The 13,856-nt window shown below is 39.6% G+C and overlaps 1 long non-coding RNA gene across 1 annotated transcript; it reads right to left on the minus strand.

Moving 5' to 3' along the window:
- Positions 1–1,273: 1,273 nt before the first annotated feature.
- Positions 1,274–4,708, minus strand: LOC141583321 (uncharacterized). Its single transcript, XR_012515989.1, has 3 exons — positions 4,612–4,708; positions 3,455–3,501; positions 1,274–2,775 (listed from the first exon to the last, which is right to left on the minus strand). It is a non-coding gene; the product is annotated as an uncharacterized LOC141583321 (long non-coding RNA).
- Positions 4,709–13,856: the final 9,148 nt, after the last annotated feature.

A 13,856-nucleotide genomic window follows, 5' to 3' on the forward strand; every position in this document is an offset into this window, starting at 1 on the left:
AAAAAAAGATATTAAAAACAAAACTACCTGTACCCCAGTAATCCCTCTTCTAGGCACACATCCAAAGGACATATAATCACCATGCCATAAATATATCTGTGCTACCATGTGTATTGCAGCACTATTCACAGTAGCCAAGATATGGAAACAACTTGGGTGTCTGTCAATAGAGAAATAATGGATAAATAGAGTATTATCCAATCTTTATAAAAAGAGACATCCTGCCATTTGCCACAACATGGAAGAGCATGGAGCATATGTTGCTAAGTGAAGCAACCCAGACACAGAAAGACAAATACTGCATCATAAGACAAATACTGCATCACTTCACTTGTAGGTAGAATCCAGAGAGAGAGAGAGAGAGAGTCAAATATACAGAAAGAATAAAACAGGAGTTAACATGGACATGGGAAAGGTAGAGATGGAGACATGTATGTTAGAAGTTATACAGTAGCAGATACATAGGATAAACAACTCCAGAGATCTGATGTACATGACAACTATAATTAATAAAACTATACTATATTTGGGATTCCTGCAAAATAAGTAGATTTTAGCTGCTCTTGCCACAAAAACAAATAAAAATGGGTAACTATGAGATGATAGATATGTTAACTGACTTCACTATAGTAACCAGTTTACTTGGGGAGGAGAATTATCTACCATAATGGAAGGTTCTAAGCATGTGATATCAAATCCTGTATGATTTCTTTCTCTTAAATGAAAAGTGGCTCAAACTTGAGGCTGTTGCCAAGTTATGGAGATGACTGTAGCTTAGCCTTGGAAAAGTGCTCTGGATAGTGTCACGGGAGACCTGATTTGTGCATTCTTTCCTTCCAAGGAGGGTGGGTAATAGGTTGGGTGAAAGCATATTATTCATATCTCTGTACATAGGGAATTTTGAATAATCCTCAAAAGTATGTTTAAGTCTATGCTTTGGTAGGTAAACTGGCCTAGACACACATATTATTATTAGGTATTTGGGAAAACTTGTGATATGAGTAGAAGCAACACACTCTCAAATACTGTGAACTAAACATACATTTAGGTTGATGAAAGGAGGGAAGCCATGGGAATAGCAACATTAGGTTTCTTTCTTGTGCATTTTCCTTCACATTTCAAAGGCCTTCACAGTAAAAATATACTTGCGAAGAGAGGTATGAAGCTGAGAACATCTTTAACATTCTGCATATGGGAAATCAGAGATAGTCTACAAGAATACTATTCATGCTAATAAATTCATCAAAATTGCAGAGTACAAGGTTAACACTCACTCAAACGGCAGTTGTGTTAATATGCATTCAATATAAATAATCCAATAGTAAGATTACAAATGTAATTCCATGGATAATAACCTCTGAAACCATTGAATACTTAGAAATAAATCTAACCAATGAGATGAAATACTCGTAACCTGGTAAGAACAGAATGTGACTGAAAAGAAGTAGAGAAGGTACAAATAAATGAAAAGGCATCCTGTATTCATAGACAGGAAGACAAAACCTAATACACAATACTACAAAATGATCCAAAGACGCACAACAACTACTATCAAACTGGTAACAGCCATCTGTGCAGAAACGGAAAAGATAACCCAAATTTTTTTATGAATTCTCATATGTTTCAAATAATCATAATAATGTTGAAAAAGAATAGCGTTGGAAGATACGCATTCATGAGATTGAAATCTACAAGAGGAAAAGATAGAGAAATTCAGACAGCAGGGTCCTAGCATGGGGGCACCCGTAAGTATCAGAGATACGGAATAGAGAGCCCAAAATCCAATGCACACATACACAGTCAACTGATCTTCCACAAAGGTGCCGAGAAATGGGAAAAGGAAGGCCTCTTTAACAAATGACGGTAAAACTGCATATCCTCATTTGAATAAACAAACTGAGCAGTGTGCTCAAGATTGTGCTTCTTCCTCCATTTACAAGACACTGGAGCTTTACAATGAGCCCAGAGCGAATCTTCATCCTGTCCCCCATGCCCAGAGAAAGTCCTTGATATCAGGAGTAAACAGCAAGGACAGACAAATGAATGTGCTGCCATGAAACCTAACAGTTCAGAAGGTGAGGATCAGTTTCTCCCAAGCATCTGGGCACACTGTGGAAGAACTGTTGTCTCCAGGATTAAGTAACTACAGAACTGTGTCCCAAACCAAAGGCTTTAACATTTTGCAGTGGCAGAAGCAGAGGCAGAAAAGAGGTGTCCTCAGAAAGACCATCTTTAAATAATAAAGCAAGAAGAGGTGATCACAGACAGGGTACTCGCACTTCTCACCACTATGACATTAATCTCTGACAAGAACAAACTTCATCCATGTGTTCTTTTTCTTCTCTTTCTACATGTTCACTAAGCCTCCCAAGCAGCAGGCAGAAGCTGAAGTCTCCTGGGCACCTGCTTTATTAGATTCCACCTGTAATCTTGTTGCCTACCTGGAAAGGTATCTTCTTCACTGTTGAGATTTTCCAGAATCCACTCTTTAGAACCACCAACATCAGAGTAAGTCAGAGAGAGGTACACTCACTTCTACTCCAGCTGAAGCCACGTTGGCTCACACATCCCCTGGCTGGTCCTCTGGGTTCACATGCAGTCATACAGCCCCTCTGATCAGAGTTATACACTTGCACAATTATTAGCTCTCACTAGACTCCCAATATTCTTTAACCGGAACCCAGAATCAGGTTTCTATATATTACAACGAACAAGTTTGTTCCTCAGCAAGTGAGCTACTTCAGGGTACATACCATAACCAGGGAGTTATGAACTCTGCAATTAGACAAAAGAAGACGCCATGAGGATCAGATTAATTCTTCTGTGCACCCCCGCCCCCCGCCCAGATCTGTTAGTCTCTTGATGACTTCAGAAAACTAGTTGTAAGACAATGGTTGCGTCAAAGGCCAAGAATCAAAAATGGTAGTACAGAGGACACCTGTGGAAAAGACAAGACCCTTTCCCACAGAATTTATCTATGAAGTTTATTTACATTGGCAAATACACAATGCCTAAACCGAAGAGGAAAACTGGTGTTGAGGAAAGTTCCTCTGCATTACAGTTGATAATGGATGCTGTCATTTAAAAACATTCAGATACATCACGTATCCAATGGGAAGACACTCCCACTGAATTCCACTCCCACAAAGAGAATTGGACATGTGGTACATAATGTGCCTTCTCAGACTATCACAATTAACAGAAGGAAAGAAATCAAGAAAGAAACAATTCTTTTTTAATTTTGTTTTCTTTTGAAGTTTAAGTCTCAGGATGTATGTGCAGGACTGTGCAGGTTTATTACATCGGTGAACATGTGCTATGGTGCTTTGCTGCATGTATCAACCCATCATCTAGGTTTAAGCCCTGCATCCATTAGCTATTTATCCTGATGCTCTCCCTCCCCGATCCCCACCTGACACGGCATTCTTTACAGGACAGAAAAAGGGGTTCTTACCTCGTCATCATCCTCAGAGGTGGTGCTCCTGAAATCCTCAGGAGGAGCTGGAGGGAGACAGAATAAAAGTCAGTCCCCTGGTGGCTGAAGACTGTGAGTAACTCAGGAAGCTTTGCTGGGTGTGGCATATGGAGTGTGGGACTGAAGATTCTGAGACGGTCTCAGAGAAACAACTATGGTCAAAGAGTACCATGAGGGAGTCTCACCAGTTATCTTTCATCTTAGACAATGCCAAAACCTGATAATACTCTTGCATTCCCAATTCCCAAAAGATATTAACCAATCAAAAAGCAAGGCTTAGATGTTTGCTGTGATACAGTCAGGAAAAACTGGTCTCCTGGGAAAAGTAATCATTAAATACCAGAGCAAGAAACAATGGTTACAAATGCAGCCCATAAAGCCCATGGACACACATCCTCTCATCTCTATTTTATTAAAACACAACAGGAACAAGTCAGACCTCTACAGCTATTTTTGTTTTTGTTTTTTTTTTTTGGTTCTGGCTTCATAGCCCCCTTCCTAGGTTCCAAAGCAACAGGTGTAACCTAAATGCTCCCAGAAATACTCCTAGGGTATCATTTTCATTTTGTTTGTTTGTTTGTTTGTTTGAGACAGAGTCTTGCTCTGTCACCAGGCACTAGGTTGGAGTGCAGTGGCGGGATCTTGGCTCACTGCAACATCTGCCTCCCGGTTTCAAACAATTATCCTGCCTCAGGCTCCCGAGTAGCTGGGACTACAGGCACACACTACCATGCCCTGCGAAATTTTGTATTTTCAGTAGAGACAGGGTGTAGCCTTACTTTTATTATAGAACAGCCTTTAACAGGAAATGGATCACAAAAGGAAAGGAACATACATTGAGTGCTGACTATATGCAAGACATTGTTTTAGACACCAAAGCTGTCTTCTCATTTCATCTCTGCAATCGCTGTGTGAAACAGGCACTATTCCTGACTTATTTTGACACTGAGGCTCAGAGCAATCTATAAAACAAACGACAATGTGGGTAGCCCCAGTAATTGTCCCTGTTTTTTATAACCTGTTCAGTATTATAAGCATCTACACTTCAGAAAAAAGAAAAGGCATAAAAAGGATACAATAGTAAAATAAATAAAAATTTCAACAAAGAATAAAAGGAAAAATAGCCATTCTCTTACCTCTCTGGATGGGCATGGAACTTCACCAGACTGCTAGAGAGCTGTCTCTCTGCTTCTAAGTCCTCACTGAACTGACTCTGTTCATCTACCAGTCCTTCTAGCATCAGCAGCAACTGAGAGAAGAAGAGAGAAGAAGCAATACAAAAATGGCACAGTGAGACGGGAAGCCACAGTTCATCTTGAGAAACAAGAAAATGCATCAGCACATACCATGACATAAAAAGCCCGCTATCTTAGTACTTAAGCTTTTGACAGTATTGTACAGTTTTCAAATCAATATCATATTCACTATTTTTTAAATCTTTAAAACCCTGTAAGGTGGAATTCAAACATGGGAGCAAAAAGGACAAAAAGGAGAGAGAAGCTAGCAGCACAGGAAAGCAGCTGAGAGAAAGGAGTAAGAGGGAAACGGGACAGGCAGGAGGGAAACATACATAATAGGGGTTACCAGTATTCTTCATTCATTCAATCAATATTTATTGAGCACCTTCTATGGGAAAGACTCTGTTCCATGTTCTAAGGGAAAGCCTACTATCTAGTGGAGGAAAAAGACATTCATTAATCATAGACGTGTGTCATTGTGAGTGTAACAGTGCTATAAAGATAACGAGCTACGATCATGTATAACCAACAGAGTTGTTTAAGGCACAGTTGAGAGCCAGAACGGAGAGGGGTGAGTAGTTAGTGAGAGAGATGCTAATGGAGACAGGAAGTACAAGCAAGTAAGTCTGTTGGAAAAGAAAGGATAAACAGGGCTGGAGCTACGAAGAAAGTTGGGGCAAAGGCAGGGGCTTCTTTCTCTTTTTTTAACTGGGAGAGATTTTAACATGGTAAAATGCAGAGAGGAGAAAGATTCAGCTGAGAGGGAGATGACTTATGCATGAGTGTGAGGGATAACCATTGGTATGTGTCCAGAAGAACTACTGCTCTTTACAGAACCACACATCAGAAAGAGGCATCTACAACTGCTACTGATCAAAGTAGGAAACTTTAGAGGTTTCCCGATGAAATAACATTTATGAAAAACCAATACCACGGTTTATTTCACAGTAGAAAAACAAGGTTTGTGCTGGGTGTGGTGGTATGCACCTGCAGCTCCAGCTACTCAGGAGGCTGAGGCAGGAAGATGCCTTGAGCCTGAGTTTGAGGCTGCAGTGAGCCATGGTCGTACCACTGCACTCAAGCTTGGGTGACACAGTGAGACTCCACGTGTGTGTGTAGAGAGAGAGACATTGAGAGAGAGAGACAGACAGAAAGAGAGAGAGAGAGAGAGAGACAGAGAGAGAGAGAGAGAGAGAGAGAGAGTCTCTATTCCAATGACTTACCTGTTGTCTTTGTTTTCCTGAAATTTCTTGATCCTGGGATTCTACTGAAGCAACTTTTTGCCAAAGAAGTAATACTTTTTGGTCAGGCGTTCTACAGCTGGTATGTCTTCAGGATAACCAGTTGTATTTGCAGGTCCTGGAAGTCAAAAAGTAAGTGTAAACATGAAAATAGTAATAAAAGTATTATTCAGTTGAGGAGCAGAGGAACAAATGTTCTTGAGACAGTCTGCCTGTACTTTCAAGTGGGATACTGATAGGCACTGGGCAAGGGATTCAATGTGTGCATAGTGTCTGAAGATGCCCTACAGGTAATCTGAGATGTGAACATTTCCAGTGATCTGTAAAAAGTTTTGAAGGACCTTAATGAGGTCTTCTTTAATCTGTATTTTCCTGGTCAGAGACTCTGTATCAGCAGCCTGCACCTGCAGCTCTTCTTCCCGCACCTGTGCCCTTCTTCCCGTACCTGGGGCTCTTCTTCTCACACCTGCAGCTCTAATTCCCGCATCTAAAGCTCTTCTTCCCACACCTGAAGCTCTTCCTACACCTGGGGCTCTTCTCGCACCTGGGGCTCTTCTTCCTGCACCTGCAGCTCTTCTTCTTGCACAGCCATCATGGCCTGTAGAGCAGAAAGTTCCAACTGTGAATAAAGGAAACAATATCTGGCATGTTTACATTTTAACACGGAGGCAAATGCTTTTGCATATCATATCACTATCAGCCAGTAATGCAAGAGAAAATGAGACAAGAATAGGGCTCTACAGGATCAAATAAAAAAATTCATGTAGTATGGTAACAAAGGATGTTTTACGGGAAGATGTAATAGTTCTTTTTAATGATATCTTCCACCTTAACTGGCACCATAAAACACACCAAATTTGTTTAACATGCTTATTATGTTACTTAAAAAGAATGGTGACCATTAGTAGAAGCAAGAAGAGATGAAGTTTTTAATATAAGTACTTCAGCTAATAGAGGAAAAAATGATAGCATTAGGATATCTCCATTTTGCAACCCTTAACGAATTAATGGATTAGGCATCAAACCACAAAAGCTGCTAACATCACAAGAGATCACCAAACATTACATGCCTCCAGATGGAAGAACATGCCACCACCTCTGAAGGAATCCTGCCAAAAGCTAGTGCTACATGCCCTGAACTTTCAGTGTTCTCAACAGAAAATGACAAATACGTGGTTATGACAAAGTTCATTAAAACTTATCATAGCCTGGGTGCCATGGCTCACGCCTGTAATCTTGGCACTTTGGGAAAACCAGGCGGGCGGATCATGAGGTCAAGAGTTCAAGAGCAGCCTGACCCAAATGGTAAAACACCATCTCTACTAAAAATACGAAGATTAGCCAGGCATGGTGGTGAATGCCAGTAATCCCAGGTACTCAGGAGGCTGAGGCAGAACTGCTTGAACCTGGGAGGTGGAGGTTGCAGTGAGTGGAGATCATGCCATTGCACTCTAGCCTGGGTGACAGAGCAAGACTGTCTCAAAAAAAAAAAAATCAAATAACCATACCTGCTAACGTTTACTATGTCACTGGCTCTCTAACAAATGCTTTGTATATAGTTAATTCTTTTAACAAACCTAGTGCTCTGGTTCCTGCCTACTTTTCCCACTTTAGTATCTGCCATTTTACTTCTCACACATGACTCTGTAGGTATACTAGACTTTTTCTGTTCTAGGAACACCAGATGTTCTCTTAACTCAGGGCTTTACAACTACTACTCCCTTTGCCTGAAATATCTTTCCCAGGGCTGTCTCTGATTCCCAGGTTTCAGTTTACGTGTCATCTGCTCAGAGAAGCCTTCTTTGGCTCCCCTATTTAAGATGGTCTCCATCCACGCTACTTTCTATCATTTCCCTCCTATCACTTATTATCATCTATAATTATATCTGTTTATTGTCTGTATCTCCCCAGTGGAAATTAACTACATAGAGCCAGCGACTTTGCAGATTTCATTCACTACCTCGTCCCCAACACGAGCCCAAGCTGAGAGAAGGTTCCCACATAGCTAATGAATGAAGGAGTGAATCCTCACAACAATCCTTTGAGGTAACTCCTTTTTGATTTATACATAAGGTGACTTCTACTCTTCAATTTACAGACAAGGTGATTGAGACTGAGAGAAACTAAGAAACTTGTTCAAAAATCACAGGGCTACCAATAAAAAAAAAAGAAAAGAAAAGAAAAGACCAGGCATGGTGACTCACGCCTGTAATCCAAGCACTTTGGAGGCCAAGGCAGGTAGATCACCTGAGGTCGGCATTGCAAGACCAGCCTGACCAACATGGTGAAACCCCATCTTTAAAAAAAAAAACAAAACAAAACACAAATCACAGGGCTAGCTAGTGAGTGGTAAATCTAGAATATGAACTCAGGGAAGCTGACTCAGAGCCACTAGGCTATCACGTCTTCTCAATAGATGTTGCATATCCATACTGTCTTTATGGTAAGGGCAAGTTATTTTAAATAAACCCTCTAAAGCTAGTTAGCAATAGCTAAGTATCAGCCCCTCAAAATACCCATTCATAGGCACTAGAATTTCATGATCCTGAAAACAGGACAGAACCAAAAGTAACATTACTCTGGATTTGGTATATGTGAGAAAAACAGGAATAGCAAGTGGAAACTAAAATGCCTGACATGAATAATCAGATAACGGCTAAGGTAGAACCACAAAAAGGAAAAGAGACTAGGGGAATTTAAAATCTGGTATCTCTTAAATGCCACACATTCTCATATCCTAAAAACTGAGTCAAAAACTTGAGTCTATTTGTAAGCAGAAATATGGTAATAAAATCAAAAGATAAAATACATTAATTCCATCACAAATACAAACACAGATTCCATATTATAGATCTAACTATGACAAAAGGTAGAAAAAAAATCTAAGGAGCTATTTAGACTAGCTAGCTAAAGTTAATTTAGGAAGCCACGACACTGACTGATCTTCTAAAAGAGATGCCAGAGTAACAAACAAGCTTTTAGTTTTAGTCTGTAACTCTGCACGGTGGTCCTAGTTCCTCAACATCACAGATGAATATGCAACCAGCTGTGTAGACATTTAGGAAATAAATATTTCCTGTCTATTTAATTCTTTTAACAAACCTAGTGATCTGGTTCCTGCCTGCTTTTCCAACTTGAATATCAGCCATTTTACTCCTCACTCATGACTCTGTAGGTACACCAAACTTTTTCTGTTCTAGGAACAGAAAAAGAAAATATATATAGGAAAGGTAGGAGGGTGCGAATCTCTAAGGCTGAAAGGCCTCTTCTAAAATAACTGACGAAAAGTCTATGCTCGAGAGAGTTAAAGCATAAGATGGGAAAAATAAATCTTAGGAATTATGTGAAGTCACAAAAGACAGGAGTTTGAATCAAAGCTTTGGCATTTATTAGTTACATGACTATTCTCCACTCTCATTCTATAAGCAAAATCAGTGTTTCAGCTTCTTCATCTGTAATAATGGGGCCGACATCATTTACTTCATGTAGAGTTGTAAGCATTAGTGCTAATTTAAATACCCAGCACGGTACATTGCATATGAATACTCAATAAACATTGACTATACTCAAGTTTCTCCTTTCATGTTTCTAAAACTAATTTCATGGGTCTAATGTCATAACTCTAAGCAGCAATCACACAATCCTTCCTATTTATACCAGTTATTTACTGTCATTATTATTATTTTTAGAGGAGGAGTTTTGCTCCTTTCCTAGGCTGGAGTCCGATGGCATGATCTCAGCTCACTGCAACCTCTGCCTCCCAGGTTCAAGTGATTCTCCTGCCTCAGCCTCCTGAGTAGCTGGGATTACAAGCACCTGCCACCATACCCGGCTAATTTTTGTATTTTTAGCAGAGACGGGTTTTGCCTTATTGGCCAGGCTGGTCTCCAAATTCTGACCTCAAGTGATTAGCCCACATCAGCCTCCCAAAGTGCCAGGATTACAGGCGCGAGCCACCACACCCGTCCTTTACAGTTGTTTTAGCCCAATTAGCAATGGGGAGTGAGAGTTGTGTTTTTCCAGCACTTAGTAAGTTTTAATGGTCCCAATACAAAAACAGGAGCATCTTGTTAAGGTAATGTATATAAAAAATAACATATTTTTCCCAAAAAAGAAAAAAGTCATACCTGGCATTTGGACTCAGATATTCTATTTGGAGAATTATACACTTTTAAACATAAACTATTTTGAAAGTAAAAATAATAGGGATTTAAAAATTAAGACTTGACTAGAAAACTCACCTGACTTTCTCTTTTTTAGCCATGAGTTCAAGTTCCTCTTTGGCATTACTCAGTTCTTTTTCCAGCCCTGCCACTGTATTCAAGTCTCCTAAAATGAAAATAGAGTGTTAGTTTTAACTGCTATGAATATAATGTGGTATCAGCTGCCTTCTTTGAGGAATTTACTGAGGACACATTCCAATAATTAGAAAAAAGTAAAACATATACACAGGTTGTTCTTTGTAGCATTATTTCTAAGAGCTAAATACCACAGTCATCCTGCAGTCTATAAAGAAAAGATTGAATAAAGTATAGTATATTCACAGATGGAACTATATACTGATGTAAAAAAGGAGTAAGGACAATCTTTTCTCAACATATATGGAGTGATTTAGAAATCCTGAGACTATGTTAAGGAAAACAAGCTACATGCTCAAGAATACATGTAAGATAATAGGTTTTATATTAGGAAAAGGAGGAATAAGAATATACACATATACATCATATATACACAGATGATTCATTTGCCGATTTTTGCAAAAAGATACACAGGAAGAATAACCCAGAAATGAAACTGATTACCTTCAGGAGATGAGTGGAAACAGGAGAGAGGGAATAGGGAAAGAGATGGGACATCTGAGTATATCATTTTATATACTGGAGTTTTGAACTGTGTTAACGTTTAATTTCTAATATGTAAGTCAGCTTGTCAATTAATGGGACATAAAAAACCTAAATTCAATCCTAATATCAACAAATGAATCTATATGGTAAACAGATAATAAAGCCACCCAGAAGATAAAACAAATTAATCCAAATAATTTTTGAACTCACTAACTGAACATTGTCAGTGCAAAATACCCCAAGGATAAAAAGAATCACAAAACTACCTTAAGAATGAAAAGATTTACAAAAAAAGGTAAACATTACAGAATACATTTACTGTTGATAAGTGGTATTTATGTAGTAATTCTGAAACTACTTTTGCATAGTATACTGCTCCGCAAACGTGTAAATATTTTGAAATATAGTGACGTTATAAGTAACCAGGGCTCTCAAGAAGATACGAATGTGAAATGAAGGAAAAAAGAACCTATACTGTTAAATTCGAATTAGAGAAGTCAGTATCAAATCTTCATGTGTATACAAGTACATACATATATACTTAAAAATACTCACTGCTAGCTCTGTTCACTTAAAAGGGCCTAGAAGCAAAAGGTATTCATGTGGCAATGAAGAAATCTTGTGCCCAGATTACAGTTTGTCAATGCCATTACCCACCAAAAGGAACCAGGGAGCTCTTTAGGATAATGGCTGATCCTGGGACTGAGGCAGGTAAAGTAAAAGGTAATCATAGAACATCTTACTGTGCCAGAAACTATGAAAGGACAAAAAATAAAGAAACCAAAAAAAACCGATGGGGATATGGCAAAGGGTCAGAGAAACAGCTCAAGGAGGTTCCCACTGACCGAATCTGGGTTAATTTAAGGAGTCAAGGAAATAATGACCAAAATCAGTAATATAATGATTTTTGAAAATCCATATTGATAAAAACAAATGGAGTACAGAGACAGGGAAAGGACAGCTCTTCTTTATAAAATAATATCCACAAAGAAATAAAGAAGAAATTTTACAAACAGAAAATTGTAACTTTTTTTTTGAGACTGAGTCTCATTCTGTCGACAAGGCTGGTATGCAGTGGAGCAATCTTTCTGCCTCCCGAATTCAAGCGGTTCTCTGTCGTGGACCGTCCGGACGGGTAGGCACGTCTGCCCGGGGGTCTCTCGACCTGCAAGAGGGTCCCAATACCTGGAAGAGGGAGTGCGCCTGAGAAAATAATAAAGACAGAGAGAGAGAAAGCGAGGCGTCTGGAGGGCTGATAGGCTGTGCCTAAACAGCAAATTTTATTTTTCAAAGGCCAGGAATAAATACACTTTCTTGGCTCTGGTTTACATCATAGTAAGAGGAATGTAAATGTATGCCTCACATGGCCTATACAGTAGAGAAGTCAAATACACAATGGTTGCAAGACGAAATGTAAATGTATACCTTACATGGCCTATACAATTGAAAAGTCAAATACACAATCAGTGGTTGTAAAAAGTAACAGAATTTCCTGTAATCACAAAGCTTGTTTGCATCCAGACATTATTCCTCCTGGCTGCAGGTATCTCCGGTTTGATCTTGTTTTAGAACTGAGATGTGAAAAGGTTTTCTGGTTTTGCTCATCAGAATATCTCTTAACCGGATTCTCCTTTGTCTACTCCTAACTCAACTTAACTCAATTTCCCATTCAGGAATCTCTGAGTCAGGAATCAAAGCCATCCCTTATGGTGGTATTTGCTTTGTAAATATCGACAGTTAAACCATTATCTAGGGTACAAGGCAGTCTGGTAAGTAAGGTTTAAGGATTATTCTTAAAGTCATAAAAAGGTTAAAAGCAGGAACTGGTTGCCGGTTGGGGGTCACTCGGTCTAGCAGCAACGCATAGTTTTAGGCCCAAACGATATTGTGGTTGATATTAGAAACTGATCAATCATCTTTCAGTTCCTATATTCCGGATAGCTCGACTGCCTCCAGTAGGAAACTGTGTTTGGGATCAAACTCACCGTATAGTGAGACTCACGCCTTTTAGGGGTCTCACACGGGAGTGTTCCCCACAATTCCCTCTTTTTTTGTTTTTAAATGCAGCTCAAAAAGTTTGAGCTGAAGGTGCTGGAGGGAGGAGAACACAAGGCGGAAGAGGAACGGCAAGAGAATGATGAGTACAAGGAGAAAACCTCCAATGCCAATTAAGGTAGAAAGGGAAGGTAAATGAAAACCACGAGTCCAAGAGGACAACGTGTCCACAATGTCGCGGGCAATAGTGGCATCCTGCGGCAGCTGTCTGCGAGAAAAGTCAATAGCATGAATTTGACGCTGTAAGCGAAAAATGTCTAAAGACAGATTGTTTTGACTCCAAATGCCTTGTAGATGGGCACGGACCAGAGGCCAGTCCCATTCTGAGTCATTATAAGGAGCACTAGTAACACAAATGGAATTATAATCAGCATGACAACGGAAACGAAGACGAGACTGAAGATTATGAACCTTGTCACCCAAAACAGTAACAGTTTGTTCTAAAGCATTAAGCTTGGCCTCCAATTTAGAATCAATATCAATTTGAGTACCCAAAGAAACAGAAACATTATGGGCTAGATGGTTAACAAATGTGGCAGCTTGAATACTGTGAGCTAAACTTACAGCTGCTGTGGCAGCCGTGGCCACAACACTAACAATAGTCAAAATACTAGCAATAAGAATACCCAGAAAACGTTTGGGGCGGACAATTAATTCACGGATGTCATGTAAAATTTGCAGGCTATATTCATCATACCAGGGGCCAGAAACATTAACAGGAAGCATAACATAAGGGGGTTGATGAACAACGAGAATAGTATGGGTAGGAAAAATAGAGGAATCAATGCAGTTGGTAAGAGTGCAAGAAGGGCAAGAAATATGGTAGTGACCAGAAGAGACGGAAATGTTAATATGACCATAAAGTAAGGCGTAAGGAGAAGCAACACAGGCTTGAACATAATGTTGGGAACGAGAGGGGTAAGAAACACTGCGGGTACCGGCCTTCCAATAACTAGGGGTAAGAGCAGTAAAAAGACGCCAGAGAGACGTATATGTGTGGCCA

The sequence above is a fragment of the Saimiri boliviensis genome, assembly GCF_048565385.1.
Source record: "Saimiri boliviensis isolate mSaiBol1 chromosome 19 unlocalized genomic scaffold, mSaiBol1.pri SUPER_19_unloc_3, whole genome shotgun sequence".
Classification (NCBI taxonomy): Eukaryota; Metazoa; Chordata; class Mammalia; order Primates; family Cebidae; genus Saimiri; species Saimiri boliviensis.